The sequence below is a fragment of the Rhinopithecus roxellana genome, chromosome 4 (assembly GCF_007565055.1).
Source record: "Rhinopithecus roxellana isolate Shanxi Qingling chromosome 4, ASM756505v1, whole genome shotgun sequence".
NCBI classification, from domain to species: domain Eukaryota; kingdom Metazoa; phylum Chordata; class Mammalia; order Primates; family Cercopithecidae; genus Rhinopithecus; species Rhinopithecus roxellana.
This window is the reverse complement of record NC_044552.1, coordinates 139568761-139584980: the sequence shown is the minus strand read 5'-3', so window position 1 is coordinate 139584980 and position 16220 is coordinate 139568761. Positions and strand designations below refer to the sequence as shown.

Below are 16220 nucleotides of genomic sequence, written 5' to 3'. Positions count from 1 at the left end.
CTAGGAAGGTTTTTTTTTTGTTTGTTTTTTTGTTTTTTTGTTTTGAGATGGAGTCTCCCTCTGTCACCCAGGCTTAAGTGCAGTGGTGTAATCTCAGCTCACTGCAACCTCCGCCTCCTGGGTTCAAGCGATTCTCCTGCCTCTGCCTCCCTAGTAGCTGGGATTACAGGTATGCACCACCATGCCTGGCTAGATTTTGTGCTTTTAGTAAAGAAAGGGTTCACCATGTTGGCAAGGCTGATCTCAAACGCCTGACCTGAGGTGATCCACCTGCCTCTGCCTCCCAAAGTGCTGGGATTACAGGCATGAGCCACTGTACCCAGCCAGAAGTAATTTTTAAAGTGAGTGTTTCCTGGCTCTGTAGTACTCCACAGGTTAGTCCCATTCTAATAGACTTCAGCTGGACATCAAGAAGAATTTCATGTTACACACCCAGGAAAGAAGCTGTAAAGTCTCCATCTGGAGAAAATTTCCAGAGAAGAGAAGAGGCATGGCCCTGAGATACGACTGCACCTCTGCCCCTGGCTCTACAGATTCAGGGAACTGAATTTTCAGTCTTCCAGAGATGAGAAAGCCCTTATGGACTCAGTCATGCTAACCAAGCATAGCAGAATGATTTATAATGAGCATATTCATTTGTTGAATAAGGAAAACAATTTTCACGCTGACCACAGCACATGTTTTACATGGTCTGGGAAACAAAATTTAAGATCAGAAGATTAGCTGGTGAAAGTAGAATCAGGACAAGGGAGTTGTAATAATGTGACAAAACAGAACCGTAACGCTCCATCCCACTACATGTGTGTCTATGTGTTAGACTGCCGTCCTGTATTCCAATGTCAATGTCCTGTTGCCACCACAACATGCTATCATGGTGGAGCTGGCTTCCCCAATCACAGGAAAGGCATAGGCTTAACTCTAGCCTTTTCTAGACCTTGCTTTTCTTGGTCTGTCTTTCAAAAACTTCTAGGCTAGTTGAGGGCACCAGTAGAATACCAAGTCAGTCACTTTTATTACAGTTAGGTTTTCTGAGTTCCCATGACTACTTGATTATTGCTCTATCTCTAAACTGTTAGGGAAAGCGTGTTTAAATTACTAGTGTCAAGTCAAAGAACCAACTATCAAAAAGAAATCTTCATAATGAGATACCACTTCACACCCTATTAACATGGTAATTATCAAAAATCAGAAAATAAGTGTTGGTGAGGGTATAGAGAAACTGGAACCCTTGTGCACTGCTGGTAGGAAGGTAAAAAGGTACAGTCACTGTGGAAGACAGTATAGCAGTTTCTCAAAAATTTAAACATGGAATAACCATATGATACAGCAATTCTAGTTCTGGATATATACACAAAAGAACTGAAAGCAGAGACTTGAACAGATATTTATGCACACCTATGTTCATAATAGTATTATTTACAATAGCCAAAAGGTCAAAACAACCCAAGTGTCCAATCACAGATGAATCATAAACCAAATGTTGTATATACAATGCAATATTAATCCTTAAAAAGCAATGAAGTTCTGAAACATGCCACAACTTTGATGAACCTTGAAAACATTATGCTAAATGAAATAAGTCAGTTACAAAGGGACAAATATTGCACGATTCTACATATATGAGGTACATAGAATAGCCAGACTCTTAAAGACAGCAAGTATTGGGTTGATGCAAACGTAATCGTGGTTTTTGCAAATACTTTTAATGGCAAAATTCACAATTACTTTTGCACCAACCTAACAGGCATGAGCCACCGCACCTGGTCAAATTCTCCTTTTTATAAGCTTTACCTTCTGTTGTACCTGTCATTACCCCAATTCATTTCAGGAGAAGTCCACTACAAATTATCATTCCAAAGCTTTCAGGCCCTTCTCATGGATAACATTTAAAATTAGCAGCTTCCCAACAACAAAAAGGAAGCACCTTAATTTCATTAAACTGGTTCCATCCAGTCTCTGGGGAATGTTTTCTAGAGACCAGCCAGTTTTCATGGACCTGGAATACAGACTTGCCAGCATTTTTATTTTGCAAAGTAAGGAAAAATTTAAAAACAACTATTATTAATAATTATAATTTTGTAGATAGTTATCTTAAACACCGTCCAAGTAGAGAAGACATAATTTCACAATAAAGGCAGTCCTCTGCAAGACAGGAGGGCTAGCAGTTTGACATCGATATTTTCACAGAAAGCAGACACTTCCATGGGGGTTCGCATGAACAAAACAAAATTATCAAGTTGCTTTTCACTTAACAAAATTATCAAGTTGCTTTTCACTTGTATCACAAACTCAGCGGTCTGTATCTATTTGTATTATGGGTATGCATGTGTGTTCACATGCATGTGAAAGCACACACACGTGAACATACACATTGTGTGTGTGTATCTATATATACTTTTTTTTTTTTGAGACAGAGTTTCGCTCCTCACACAGGCTGGACTACAGTAGCGCGATCTCGGCTCAATGCAACTTCTGCCTCCTGTGTTTAAGCCATTCTCATGCTTCAGCCTCCCGAGCAGCTGGGATTACAGACGTGCACTACCACACCTAATTTTTGTATTTTTAGGAGAGATGGGGTTTCACCATGTTGGCCAGGCTGGTCTCAAACTCTTGGCCTTAAGTCATCTGCCCACCCCCGGCCTCCTGAAGTGCTAGAATTACAGGTGTAAGCAACTGTGCCCAGCCTGTGTGTATACCTTTCTTTTTTTCCAGGCTTCTTCATCTTTAAGGAAGGGTGAGGGGTGGGGGCAGGTCATTTGTGGAGGTGGCTCCAGAGCACATAGGTCTTGGGGACAGGCTTGCCAATTCCAGGGCCTTCATCAGGGCCTTATTGGCTTCAATGCAGATTTGGATCTCTGCCTTCGCAGCCTCATCAGCTGCACCTGACAGCTCCACCAACACCTTATTCAAGTTCATCTTGGCTGCCCATGTCCAGCATGTCCAGTGTCACTACCATCATTCACTGTGCATACATATATTCAGTCATTCCTTAGCATCTGTGCAGGCTTGGTTCCAGGACCTCTCAAATACCAAAATCCAGAGAATCTCAAGTCCCCAGTATAAAACGGTGTAGTATTTGCATAGAACTTATGCACAGCCTCCAGTATACTTTAATCTCTAGATTACTTATAATACCTAATACAATATAAATGCTATGTAAATATTTGCTATCCTGTATTATTTAGGGAATAAATTACAAGGAAAAAAAAGTCTGTGCATGTTCAGTATCCTTTTTTTTTTTTTTTTGTTCAAATCTAGTTAACTATCCTTTTCTTGTTTAAATATTTTCCATCCACAATTGGCTAAATCCATGGATGTGGAATGTTCTCTTTGGTGCACTAATTAAACTGTCCTAGGAAGTCCATTAAAAATGACTTACTTTATACCAATCACTCTTACTATAACTAAAAAATAAATACATTTTTGAAAAGAAAACATTTACAAAATGTCATTAATCTATTCCACTTCATGCCATCTTCAGCAAACACATCCACTAAGTTCTCATAAATATGCCCTTCCTGGAGAAAGAGCACTAGTTTTGAACATGTTAAAATTATTATGAGTCCATTCAGATCAACAAGGATATTCTAAACACCGTGTCACACCCACCCTGACACACACACACACACGGGTTAAGGGGCAACAAAAAAGCCTGAAGACATAGACAGTAAAAACAACAGGGTCATTAAAAAAGGGAGGGCTCATGATGGTACAGGAACCTGGGGTGGGGAAACCCTCAAAGATGGTCCTCTGAGCTTTTGCCCATTCAGTTCCACCTGCAAGCTGGACTTCCTCTTTCTCCTCTCCAGATTCCAGTCTACCCTTGTGGGTAGGGATCAGATATTACCTCCTCCAAAGAGATCTCTCCAACTATTTCACCACACGAGGATCTCTCTCTTCTCTCAATCCCATTACATGGATTATCTGAGTCTCTCATTTTAGCAGCAAGAAAGTATACATCAGACTCCCCAAAGACTAAACTTGGCCTCTCACTGAGTCATACTGTTTTATATAGCTGCTATTCTAAAACAGCCTGGCTAAGTGAATTAAAACTTTAAAGATTTTAAACTTTCAAATTAGACCATTTTAAGAATACCAGGGAATCAACCACTCTTTAAATTCTAATTAGAGGAGTTTTTGAAACACTTGGCACAATAAGAATAAGAGAGACTGGCTATGTCTTAAATCACTGTGAGGATGACTTGCCAAACAAGACTATTTTGTATTTTTGGCTCATAGTATCTGTCTCCAAGCAGCACACACCATATCACACACTATTTGTTACGGTCCTGAGCTGAACCATTCTTTTAGCAAATGAGTGAAAAGGAGAGGTACTGTGTCCGGAATTGGTGGGTTCTTGGTCTCACTGACTTCAAGAATGAAGCCATGGACCCTCATGGTGAGTGTTACAGTTCTTAAAGACTGTGTGTCTGGAGTTTGTCCCTTCCGATGTTCAGACGCGTTCAGAGTTTCTTCCTTCTGGTGGGTTCATGGTCTTGCTGGCTTCAGGAGTGAAGCTGCAGACCTTCGGGGTGAGTGTTACAGCTCACAAAGGCGGCATGGACCCAAAGAGTGAGCAGCAACAAGATTTATTGCAAAGAGCAAAAGAACAAAGCTTCCACAGTGTGGAAGGGGACCCAAGCGGGTTGCCACTGCTGGCTCCAGCAGCCTGCTTTCATTCCCTTAGCTGATCCCACCCACATCCTGCTGATTGGTCCATTTTATGGAGAGCTGATTGGTCCATTTTGACAGAGTGCTGATTGGTGCATTTACAATCCCTGAGCTAGACACAGAGTGCTGATTGGTGCATTTACAATCCTTTAGCTAGACATAGTGCTAGAAAAGTTCTCCAAGTCCCCACTAGGTTAGCTAGATACAGAGTACTGATTGGTGTATTTACAACCCCTTAGCTAGACATAAAGGTTCTCCAAGTCCCTACTAGACCTAGGAGCCCAGCTGGCTTTGCCTGGTGGATCTGGCACCTGGGCTGCAGGCGGAATTGCCTGCCAGTCCCGAGCTGTGCGCCCACACTCCTCAGCCCTTGGGCGGTCCATGGGACCTAGTGGGGAGGCGCAGGGGGCGGTGCTTGTCAGGGAGGCTCGGGAGGCCCAGGAGCCCACATCCGAGGGGAGGAAGCTCCGGCATTGCTGGCTGCAGGTCCCAAGCCCTGCCCCGCGGGGAGGCAGCTGAGGCCGGCGAGAATTCCAGCGCAGTGCCGGCATGCTGGCACTGCTGGGGAACCTGGCACACCCTCTGCAACTGCTGGCCCAGGTGCCAGGCCCCCGGCTGGCCGCTCCGAGTGCTGGGCCTGCCAAGCCCATGCCCACCCGGAACTCAGGCTGGCAGGGGAGCGCTGTGGGCGCTGCAGGCGCAGCCCCGGTTCCTTCCCACGCCTCTCCTGCCACACCTCCCCAAAAGCAGAGGGAGCTGGCTCTGGCCTCAGCCCAGCCCAGAGAGGGGTTCCCACAGTGCCGTGGGAGAGCTGAAGGGCCCCTCAAGCGCCGCCAAAGTGGACTCCAAGGCCGAGGAGGCGCGGAGAACGAGGGCTGCTAGCGTGTTGTCACCTCTCGGTACCAGGTATTTCCAGCTGTGTTCCGCAGAAATGGAAATGTAAGCTAGAGCGGTGGTTTATTTAAGAGCTTAAGACAGAGCAGTAGAAAAGCTGAACTTTCTAATGACATCTTACCTTCTGAGGCCTGGGGTCTTAAACTAGGATGTGTACCTCTTGTAGTTTCTCCACCTACTGCACCCACTGCCACCTCAGCACAATCAGTTACAAGCAAACCAGAGCTTGGGGTGCAAGGGCAGTGCAGGCTCAAGGCACACCATAGCCTCCTCATCTTTCAGGGAGGGGCCTGGCCAGAAAAGAGGGGCATTATAAAGTGAGGGCAAGAATGTAGTGTCCCTCAGCTTGCCTAGGTCTAAGGGTCCCAAATAGTCCCCAGAGTCTCAAGGCATACCTGGTTCATCTTCCTGGAGCATCAATAATACAGGACCTGGAGGATTATATTTTATATTAAATAAGTGCAGATATGTTACAGAGTAAACTGTAAGAACCAAATAAATGTTTGCTCCTGCCACCTTTGGCCTCTGCTTCAGAATCCTAGAAATAAGGATTAACTCTCCTCTCCTATTGGGCTAATTCAGTGGAAGATTTAGTCCATTCTCATACTACTAATAAAGACATACCTGAGACTGGGTAATTTATAAACAAAAGAAGTTAAATTGATTCACATTAGTTCAATATGGCTAAGGAGGCCTCAGGAAACTTACAGTCATGGTGGAAAGGGAAGCAAACACATCATTCTTCACATGGCGGCAGCAAGGAGAAGTGTGAGCAAAAAGGGGAAACCCCCTTATAAAACCATCAGCTCTTATGAGAACTCACTATCAGGAGAACAGCATGGGGATAACTGCCCCCATGATTCAATTACCTCCCACCAGGTCCCTCCCACGACACATGGGGATTATAAGCACTACAGTTCAAGATGAGATGGGTGGAGACACAAAGCATAACCATATCATTACACTCTTGGCCCCTCCCATATCTCATGTCCTCGCATTTCAAAACATAATCATGCCTTCTCAACAGTTCCCCAAAGTCTTAACTCATTCCAGCATTAACTCAAAAGTTCAAGTCCAAAGTCTCACCTGAGACAAGGCAAGTCCCTCTACCTATCAGCCTATAAAATACAAAACAAGTTAGTTAATTCCTAGATACCATGGGGGTACAGGCATTGGGTAAATACACCTGTTCCAAATGGAAGAAATTGGCCAAAACAAAGAGGCTACAGGCCCCATGCAAGTCTGAAATCCAGTAAAGCAGTAATTAAATCTTAAAGCTCTGAAATAATCTCCTTTGACTCTATGTCTCACATCTACAGGCCCCATGCATGTCTGAAATCCAATAAAGTAGTAATTAAATCTTAAAGCTCTGAAATATTCTCCTTTGACTCCATATCTCACATTCAGGTCATGCTGATGCAAGAGGTGGGCTCCCACAGCCTTGGGCAGCTTCACCCCTGTGGCTTTGTAGGGTACAGCCCCCCTCCTGGCTGCCTTCACAGCTGGCATTGAGTGTCTGTGGCTTTTCCAGGTGCATGGTGCAAGCTGTCAGTGGATCCACCATTCTGGTGACTGGCGGACAGTGGCCCTCTTCTCAGACCTCCACTAGGCAGTGCCCCATTGGAGACTTGTGTGAGGGCTCTGACTCCACATTACCCTTCTATGTTGCCCTAACAGAGGTTCTCCATGAACACTCTGCCCCTGCAGCATACTTCTGGCTGGACATCCAGGCATTTCTATACATACTCTGAAATCTAGGTGGAGGTTCCCAGAACTCAATTCTTGACCTCTGTGTACCCATAGGCTCGACACCAAATGGAAGCTGCCAAGGCTTGGGACTTAAACGCTTTGAAGCTACAGCCTGAGCTATTCCTTGGCCCCTTTTAGCCATGGTTGGAATGGCTAGGATGCAAGGCACCAAGTCTCTAGGCTGCACACAGCAGGGGTCCCCTGAACCAGCCCACAAAGCCATTTTTTCTTCCTAGGCCTCCAGGTCTGTGATGGGAGGAGCTGCTTGGAAAGGTCTCTGACATGCCCTGGAGACATTTTGCCCATTGTTTTGGCACTTAACATTTGGCTCCTTGTTACTTACGCAAATTTCTGCAACCAGCTGGCTTGAATTTCTCCCCAGAAAATGGGTTTTTCTTTTCTACCACATTGTCAGGTTGCACATTTTCCAAAACTTCTATGCTCTGTCACCTCTTGAACACTTTGCTGCTTAGGAATTTCTTCTACCAGATACCCTAAATCATCTCTCTGATGATCACAGATCACTAGGGCAGGGGTAAAATGTCACCAGTCTCTCTGCTAAACCATAGCAAGAGTCACCTTTGCTCCACTTCCCAACAAATTCCTCATCTCTATCTGAGACCACCTCGGCCTGGACTTCATTGTCCATATCACTATCAGTATTTTGGTCAAAGCCATTCAGCAAGTCTCTAGGAAGTTCCAAACTTTCCCACGTTTTCCTGTCTTCTTCCGAGCCCTCTACATCTCCAGGGAAGTCCAAACTTGCCAACATTTTCCTGTCTTCTGAGCCTTCCAAACTGTTCCAACCTCTGCCCATTACCCAGTTCCAAAGTCGCTTGCACATTTTCTGGTATCTTTAATAGTAGCTCCCCACTACCTCAGTACCAATTAACTGTGTTAGTCCATTCTCATGCTGCTAATAAAGGTATACATGAGACTGAGTAATTTACAAAGAAAGAGGTTTAATTGATTCACAGTTCCGCAGGGCTAGGGAGGCCTCAGGAAACCTACAATCATGGCAAAAGGGGAAGCAAACACTTCCTTCTTTATATGGTGGCAGCAAGGAGAAGTCAGAGTGGAGACACGGAAAGCCTCTTCTGAAACCATCAGATCTCTTGAAAGCTCAGTACCATGAGAACAGCATGGAGGTAACCCACCCCTGATCCAATTACCTCCCAGTGGGTCCCTCCTACAACACTTGGGGATTGTGGGAATTCAGTTCAAGATGAGATTTAGGTGGGGACACAGCCAAACCATATCACACTGGTAGGAATATGACGTAGGTTTTATATGATATAGTTGATCTTAATTTTGTTTCTTTCTCTCTCTTCTTTCTTTTTTTCCCCACGCAAGATAGAATTATATTTCCTGAAATAATGTATACAAAGTTTTGTAGAAAGATAAAAAACATTTATAACCACATTCCCTCACTCAGCTCCTAATTTTTCTCTCTTGTTCAACCAGGCAACTTCAAAACTAATCCTTAAGAAGCCCCTCCCTCAGCCTGCTCTGCCTTCCAGTGATTGTTGTTTTTGCTATTACCAAGGACATGCAAGAAGAAAACAAAATGCAACTTGCAGGAGAATTATTTGAAGCTTACAAAGTATTTTCACTTGAAGGGTTATGAAATTTTACTAATGTTCTCTAGTGAGGCAAAAATTACACAGGTCTTAATAACAGAAACATGAGCAACAATTAAACTCAGATTTTAACATACATAATTTTAGCATCTCATAGAGATATTCTCAACTGCTTTTTTACCTCACATCTCAACAATACTATAAAGGACTGCCGAATCATGTTTGCAAGGAAAATGCATACTTTCCTCTTCTCCAATAGTACTAAGTATTTCTCACACTGCAGTCAAGAAAAAAATCACTTTGTATCCCGACATGAAGCAAAAATAACATGATCACCCTGCCTGAAAGTTGGTCTCCAAAATAAAATTTCAAACACATCTCACTCCCTTAAAGAAACAATTTTTTCCCTTGATTGTTTGCTATGCTGGTGTCTGAAAACAAGTCACAACTTTTAGGAATATGATAACTGTGTGAGAAAATTGTTTTCAGTCATGAACAACAGACTAATGTACATGGAGAACTTTGGTGATTTGGAGGAATATTTTCTTTCAAGTATTTACTGTGATTTTATTTGATGGGCCAGTCTTATAAAGTCTGACTCCCTTACACTCTGGGGAAGTAAACATTTTCTTTCCTTTTCTAACTGCTTCTGCCTCTAAGTCTTCCTTTGTCAAAAGTAAATATAACAATAAACACAGATTGCTATTCTACTTAATTTTAACCCAAGCATATATTACCTACTCTGAGCTAGCACAACTTGTGGGGCCTGCTCAAATGTCAATTGTATTTTGGTTTTCTATTGCTCCTTAAAATATATTCAAGGATTCATCTTCCCTACCCTCAAACAAATACGTGAGTAGATCCCATGATGTTTCTGCTCATGCAACAACTTCAAAGTCCCAAAAGAGGCCAGTCACAGCGGCTCACACTTGTAATCCCAGCACTTTGGGATGTGGAGGCAAGGATATGAGCCCAGGAATGCAAGACCAGCCTGGGCAACATAGCAAAACCACATCTCTACAAAAAAAAAAAAAAAAAAAAAAAACTTTTAAAAGTAGTTGGGCATGGTGGTGTGTGTCTGTAGTCCCAGCTCTCTGAGAGACTGAGATGGGAGGATCACTTAAGCCCAGGAGGTTGAGGCTGCAGTGAGCTGTGATCATGCCACTGCACTCCAGCCTGGACAACAGACAGAATGAGACTTTGTCTCAAATGAATAAATAAATAAATAAGAAATATAAAAACCTAAAAGAATTAAAATATCTAATCTTTGGAAACAAAAGAAACTGACCCATTATAACATGAATCTGCCCTATTTCAGCAATGTCCTGCTGCATGCTGGTCTCCTGCTGGGGTTAGGGGAAGGTAAACTTCTTTTCTATTTCTCCACATCCACTCAAGTGCTGGCCAGTTTCAAATCACTCCAAGATCAAAGCAGGAGAACAGGACTGAATTACCTATCTTCATACCTCACATGGGTGCGTTAGTAATACTCACCTTCCTTCAGCTGGCTGCTCATTCCTACTTCTGCTGCCAGATGTCCTCGCCCTTCGGCCAGCCCTTCCTCCCATGTGGCCCCAACCTGGCTCCCAGATCATCGTCAGACATCCTTTGCCCAACAAATTCTGGGAAAGTGAGTGATCCAGCCGCCTAGGCCGCTGTGTGAGCCCCAAATGCAAGAGGCACATGGACAGCTCAACTCACCCTCAGATGGCCCCATCACTATCTTTGGGATGAAGGAAGTAAATCTGTTCAACAAAGCCTCCTTGCTCAACCCTTATATTATTTTTCGTTTTGTTTGTTTAAACATTTCTTCATATTCCTCTGCATGATGAACCCTCATACTCTTGAAGTAACCAGTGGGCTCAGGAGTTATGGAGAGGTTCTCATGTATCTACCTTGATATTTCATTTAGGAAAAAAAGCCAAAATAAGAAAAATTAAAAAAAAAAAGACTAGACAGAAAATGACACATTGAGGCATTATCTGGTAATCTCCCAAATATCATAGCTTGGTATAATAACAGTTCCTTAAATATATTACACAAACATCATAAGAATATTGTTTTTCCAGTATTTTTTGTACTCCAAATAACAAAAACATTTCACTTGAAAGCTAAAAAGGACAGATGTGATACTCTCTTTATACAATTTGGACTAATTTAATATGTTTGATAAAAGTTATCTATGAACTGTGGCTATCAAAAAAAGTTCATAGATAAATAATTCAGAGATGAATTCTGACTGACAAAATACTTCAGCGTCTGGGGACCGACAGAAACAGGGAGGAGGAAGCGAACACCTTTCCAGAATATGTTGATGACGTATAATTTGCAAAGTAAAAGAAGACGACCCCTGCTGTGACCAGAGTGGGCCTAGCTCAGAAGGCTGAAAGGGGGCAGCCAGCGATGGATATGAACACTCACGCAGAGGCAGCAGGATCAGCAAGGCAGAACAGGACACATGCATCACCAGCGCGTGCTTCCAAAAACAGTACTTCCCCTTGCTCATGCAATACACTCTGATATCTTATCTTTCTTTCTTTTGGTTTTCATGTTTTAAAAACTGCTGTTTGCAACTCACTAAACTGATCCATTTGAAGACAATGGATACAGCATACCCTGATCTATAGCCCAGGAGATTGCTAGAAAAGGGAGGGGAGTTGGTTTGGCATAAGTCTTTGTAAATGCTTCCCTAGGTAGTTTTGAGCTATCTTAAAGAATTTGTTCTAGAACCTTGCCAGGATTCAATGTTTCCCTCTTTTGAGGATTCAATGTTTCCCTCTTGAAAAGCCTCCCGGGTCCGTTCTCATCTCTCATACCTGCACAAAGATGACTATAATCGCTTTCACTACTCCAGGACATCTGCCATTTGGGCTTTGAACATCCAGTCCAGTTTCGGGCTTTGAGACCCTCTTTAAAGGGTTTAGGCTGGCCTTCCCATTTTGAAAAGAAAGATACAGACTGGAAGCAACTCTTCCTTTTCCTATCACCTGTTAATATCATCTATTCGTCCATAAACACTGGATGGTCTTCTTCATAAGAACAAAACTCCTTGTGGGTACCCCAGCTCACAGTGGCCTCTGGCTTTCCTGACCTTATCCCTGCAGGCCCATGTCACTCTCCGGCACCTGTTCTTGGCTATGTATCCCATGCAATGTACCTAAAGGACACTAGACTCACAGTCCTAGCTTCCAGACCCCTACTCCTCACTATTACTTAACTGGGGGAGTCACCTTGGAAAACGTATTTAATATCGCAATCTAATTTTCTCCACCTGCAAACTGAAAACACTACTTACTTTTGGGGTTTTCGTAAGATTTAATTTACGCATGAGAGTTCCCTTCTCTAGTCTCCCTGGACACATTCATTCAAGCTTCCTTTGCTTTCAAAACACCAGAGTGTTTCATTGTTGTCAAACTAAAAGCAGAGTAGTGGCTGAGATACGGTGCCATCTAACATGCTGTGGAAACCACAACGCCTCCAAACAGGTTTCGGCAGAGACTACTCTTTGCCTTCCTCAATTACACAAAGGATGGGAAGGTACGGGGCGCGGGAGGGTGGGGGGATTGCGGGGTGGGGCGGCGAGGAAAGTGTGAAACCCCTATTTCCCTCTAATCAGTAAAATGACCTGCGAGCAGAGCAGGCTTCCCAGTTCAAATAAAATGAATACAACTGTCAAGCCAGGGATCATCTGAGAACCCTGCCCAATGTATGGGGTGCGCGCCCGGGGCCAGGAGTCAGCACATTTCCCCAGTGCAGGGGGGCTCTCTCAGCCGCAGCGCACCAACGCGGCAGGAGGGCCGCAGCAAGGAAAGTTTTCTCACCGGCGGGAAAGGGCGTGCCTCTGCCGCTGGGGCCCAGCGGAGGGGAGGAAGCCCACCCAAGCCCCGAGCGCCGCCGCTTCCAGGCTTTTCGGACGCCCAGCGGCGTCCAAACGCACATCAGCGGGTTGCCGGGAAAGGTTTTAAACTTGGTGCTCTCCACGGGGTCCACACTCTTTCCCTGGGCGTCCTCACATCCCAGTTCTCCTCCTCACACCCCATTCTCCAGCCCCTCCAAACTAAAGACTGCCCCCAAACCCAAGCAAGCCCTACTGCCTTGACCAAAGCTGCACGCGCCCCGCACCCAGCGCCCGGGCTTTGCTCGGCCCTGGACGCCCGGTCCCGCCCGTGGTTACCGGCTGGCTCGCCCCGGCCCGCGGGCTCGGCCCTGGTTCCGGCTCCTGGCTCCTCCGAGGTGCGCGAGCGCAGCCGCCGCCGTCTCCCACGCCCAGGGCCGGGCGAGTAGCTCCTGTCTCCGAGGTGCGGCGGAGATGCGCGCTCCCGACCGCCGCGGAGGCGGCGCGGGGCGCTGGAACCGGGGCTGCAGCGCGGGGGCCGCCTCCCCGGCCCGAGGCCGCCTTGGCCAAGAGGAGGTGAGCTTTTCAGATCCCTTTCCTGCTCGCTTTGCCCTTCCGAGTCCGGGTCAGAGCCTGAGTCAGAGAATTCTTTGCCATCCCGGGCACTACAGTGGGTCTCTCGGGTGAACTTTGGGTAACAGGAGGAGCTCATTAGCTGAGCGAGAGGGAGTGGGGTAGCATGAATCGAGGTTTATGAAAAATCGGCAGCATTAAGTTCAAGTTCAATAAGGTCAGAGCCCCCCATAATGTGCTACTTAAATTACTACCTCGATTTTAGTTTTTCTTCCTGCCCACTGGTCCAGGTGTCAAAGGGCAGTCAAACGTTCAAACGGGGTCCCAAAGGGCTAGCACTGGGTCTGGAGTAGTTTCAGCATAGCAGGGCTGGCTCATCTCTTTCTCCCTTGAGTCCATATTGCATGCCAGGCATTGATCTGGGAATATGGATGCTTGGTGCTTGCGTTCTACTAAAGAGACAGGCATAAACATAACAAATAACTAAAATACATAGTATGTGAGATAGTGATGAAGTGCGGTGGACAAAAAAGAAGGGAGGAAATGGGATAATGTTTGGATGTAGGGGGTGCATTTTTAAATGGGATGGTCAAAGATGGCCTCACAGCGGAGTAAAGATCTAAAGGAGATGAGACAGAAAGAAGTCACGCTGGTATCTGGAGAGAAAGCACTTGCTGTGTGGCAGGCACTGAGATGTTCTTTACTGCACTCGTCATTTCTTTTACTACTCTCCATATGCCATATTAGGCAGGTATTACCACCATTTCCATTTTACTGATGAGAAACTGTAACTTAGGAAGGCTAAAAGAACTGCCCAAGGTCATATGCTAGTCAATAGAGGAGCTTGCCTTCAAGGTCAGGAAGCCTGGTGCCCCAGAACCATAGTTTAACCACCATTATACGGTAGCAGGGGAAATGCAGCACCCATGCAGGCTGGTGGCAGTGTGATGAACTCAACATGATGGTGCCAGAAAAGGATTCCTGGAAATGACATATCATCATTGATTTGTTTTTTTTTTTAAAGCTCAGTTTCATTACCACTTGTGAAACGAAATATTTTGAACACATCTTTTTTTTTTTTTTCTTACTTTAAGCTCTGGGATACGTGTGCAGAACGTGCAGATTTGTTGCATAGGTATACACGTGCCAAGGTAGTTTGCTGCATTTATCAACTCGTCATCTAGGTTTTAAGCCCCACTTGCATTAGGTATTTGTCCTAATGCTCTTCCTCCCCTTGACCCCCACCTCCCAACAAGCCCAGGTGTGTGATGTTCCCCTCCCTGTGTCCACGTGTTCTCATTATTCAAGTCCCACTTGTGAGTGAGAACATGCTCATTTGGTTTTCTGTTCCTGTGTTAGTTTGCTGAGAATGATGGTTTCCAGCTTCATCCATGTCCCTGCAAAGGACACAAACTCATTCTTTTTTATGGCTGCATAGTATTCTATGCTGTATATGTGCCACATTTTCTTTATCCAGTCTATCATTGATGGGCATTTGGAGTGAACAAGCAACCTGCAGAATGGGAGAAAATGTTTGCAATCTATCCATCTGATGAAGATCCAATATCCAGAATCTACAAGGAACTTAAACAAATTTACAAGAAGGAAACAACCCCATCAAAAAGTGGGCAAAGGATATGAACAGATACTTCTCAAAAGAAGACATTTATGTAGCCAACAAACATATGGAAAAAAGCTCATCATCACTGCTCATTAGAGAAAACCATCTTTACAGCATGTGTGTATATCTTCTGCCTCATTCGCAAGCAGTTTGATTCTAAATAACATAATTTGACAATCTGTGATAAGATTTGTTAGTCATTCCCCAAGTGTCCACACCAGTTCCAGTTGCACATTCCTATTCACAGGGATGTGATTCCTCACCCCTGCTGTAGAACCTCTGCCAAGTGTCTTCAGGGCATCGCAAGACAGAGTGACAGAACTGCTGCTTCTGAGGGGCTACGGCGTGAACAGGCCAGTTTCTGCCTTAGCTGTTGGCATCAGGTGGCCTTGTTCTGGGCAGAGTGTCAATGGCTCCAGACAGAAAACCAGGGCACATTGTACTTTGTGAAAAAGGCAGGTCACTAACCCTTAGTTTCAGGAGATGAAACTGCAGCATCTGGTGAAACAACAATAACAATAGGATGGCGGAGCCCACATTTCTCTCCTAGGTATTTCCTCCTCATGGTTGCATTCATTCCCATCTTCCTTCTTCCACTGTCAGCAAAAATCTTTTGACCTTTCCTTCAGGGTTCATTTCAAACACCACTTCTCCCAGAAAGCTTTCCTCATTGTCTCAGCTACAAACAAACTCTTAATCTAAAATCTGCTACCTCTCTTATGGCACCTGACACTTTCTACTTTATTTTAAAATGTAGCCTATACTGTATACCCTTAACTTCTCCATAGGCCAAATATTAATTTACATTTCATTTCTCCACAGGTCCTAGCATAATGTCTTCTACCCAGTAGACATTCAATGAGTATATTTTTACTGTTGTTGTTAATAAATTAATCTGCAAGAATACAGCTTCATTGTCTTTTTTGTCTTTCCATTCCAAGATAACTCACAGAAATTTAGTGACAGGACTGAGTTATATGTAGCTATAGCTGTTGTTCATCAATATAAGTTGACAATAAGTTGACATTAGAAAATTGAGGCTTTAGAGTAATTTCCCTTAGGTCACAATACTAGTCTTCAAGAGAGCCAGGATTTAAACCCAGCACTGTTTGGCTCCAAAATGAGCTCACCACAAGCTCATACTTCTCCTCTTTCAGTTGTTCATTCAGGAATATATTCATTTGATCTTTCCAGATATTTGCAAACATTGACTGTGCTCAGCTCTGTCCTAGATACCAGGAAAATAGCAATGATTAAAACACAGTCCTTGTCCTCAAAATGCTCACAATCATGTAGA

General features: G+C 44.4%; 1 protein-coding gene across 1 annotated transcript in view; it reads right to left on the bottom strand.

Moving 5' to 3' along the window:
- Positions 1 to 13284, bottom strand: part of MRAP2 (melanocortin 2 receptor accessory protein 2) — a 50274-nt gene extending 36990 nt beyond the window's left edge. Inside the window, exon 1 of the mRNA XM_010383963.2 lies at positions 13069 to 13284. The gene's annotated coding sequence lies outside the window, so the exon portion shown is untranslated. The remainder of the gene's footprint in view (positions 1 to 13068) is intronic.
- Positions 13285 to 16220: the final 2936 nt, after the last annotated feature.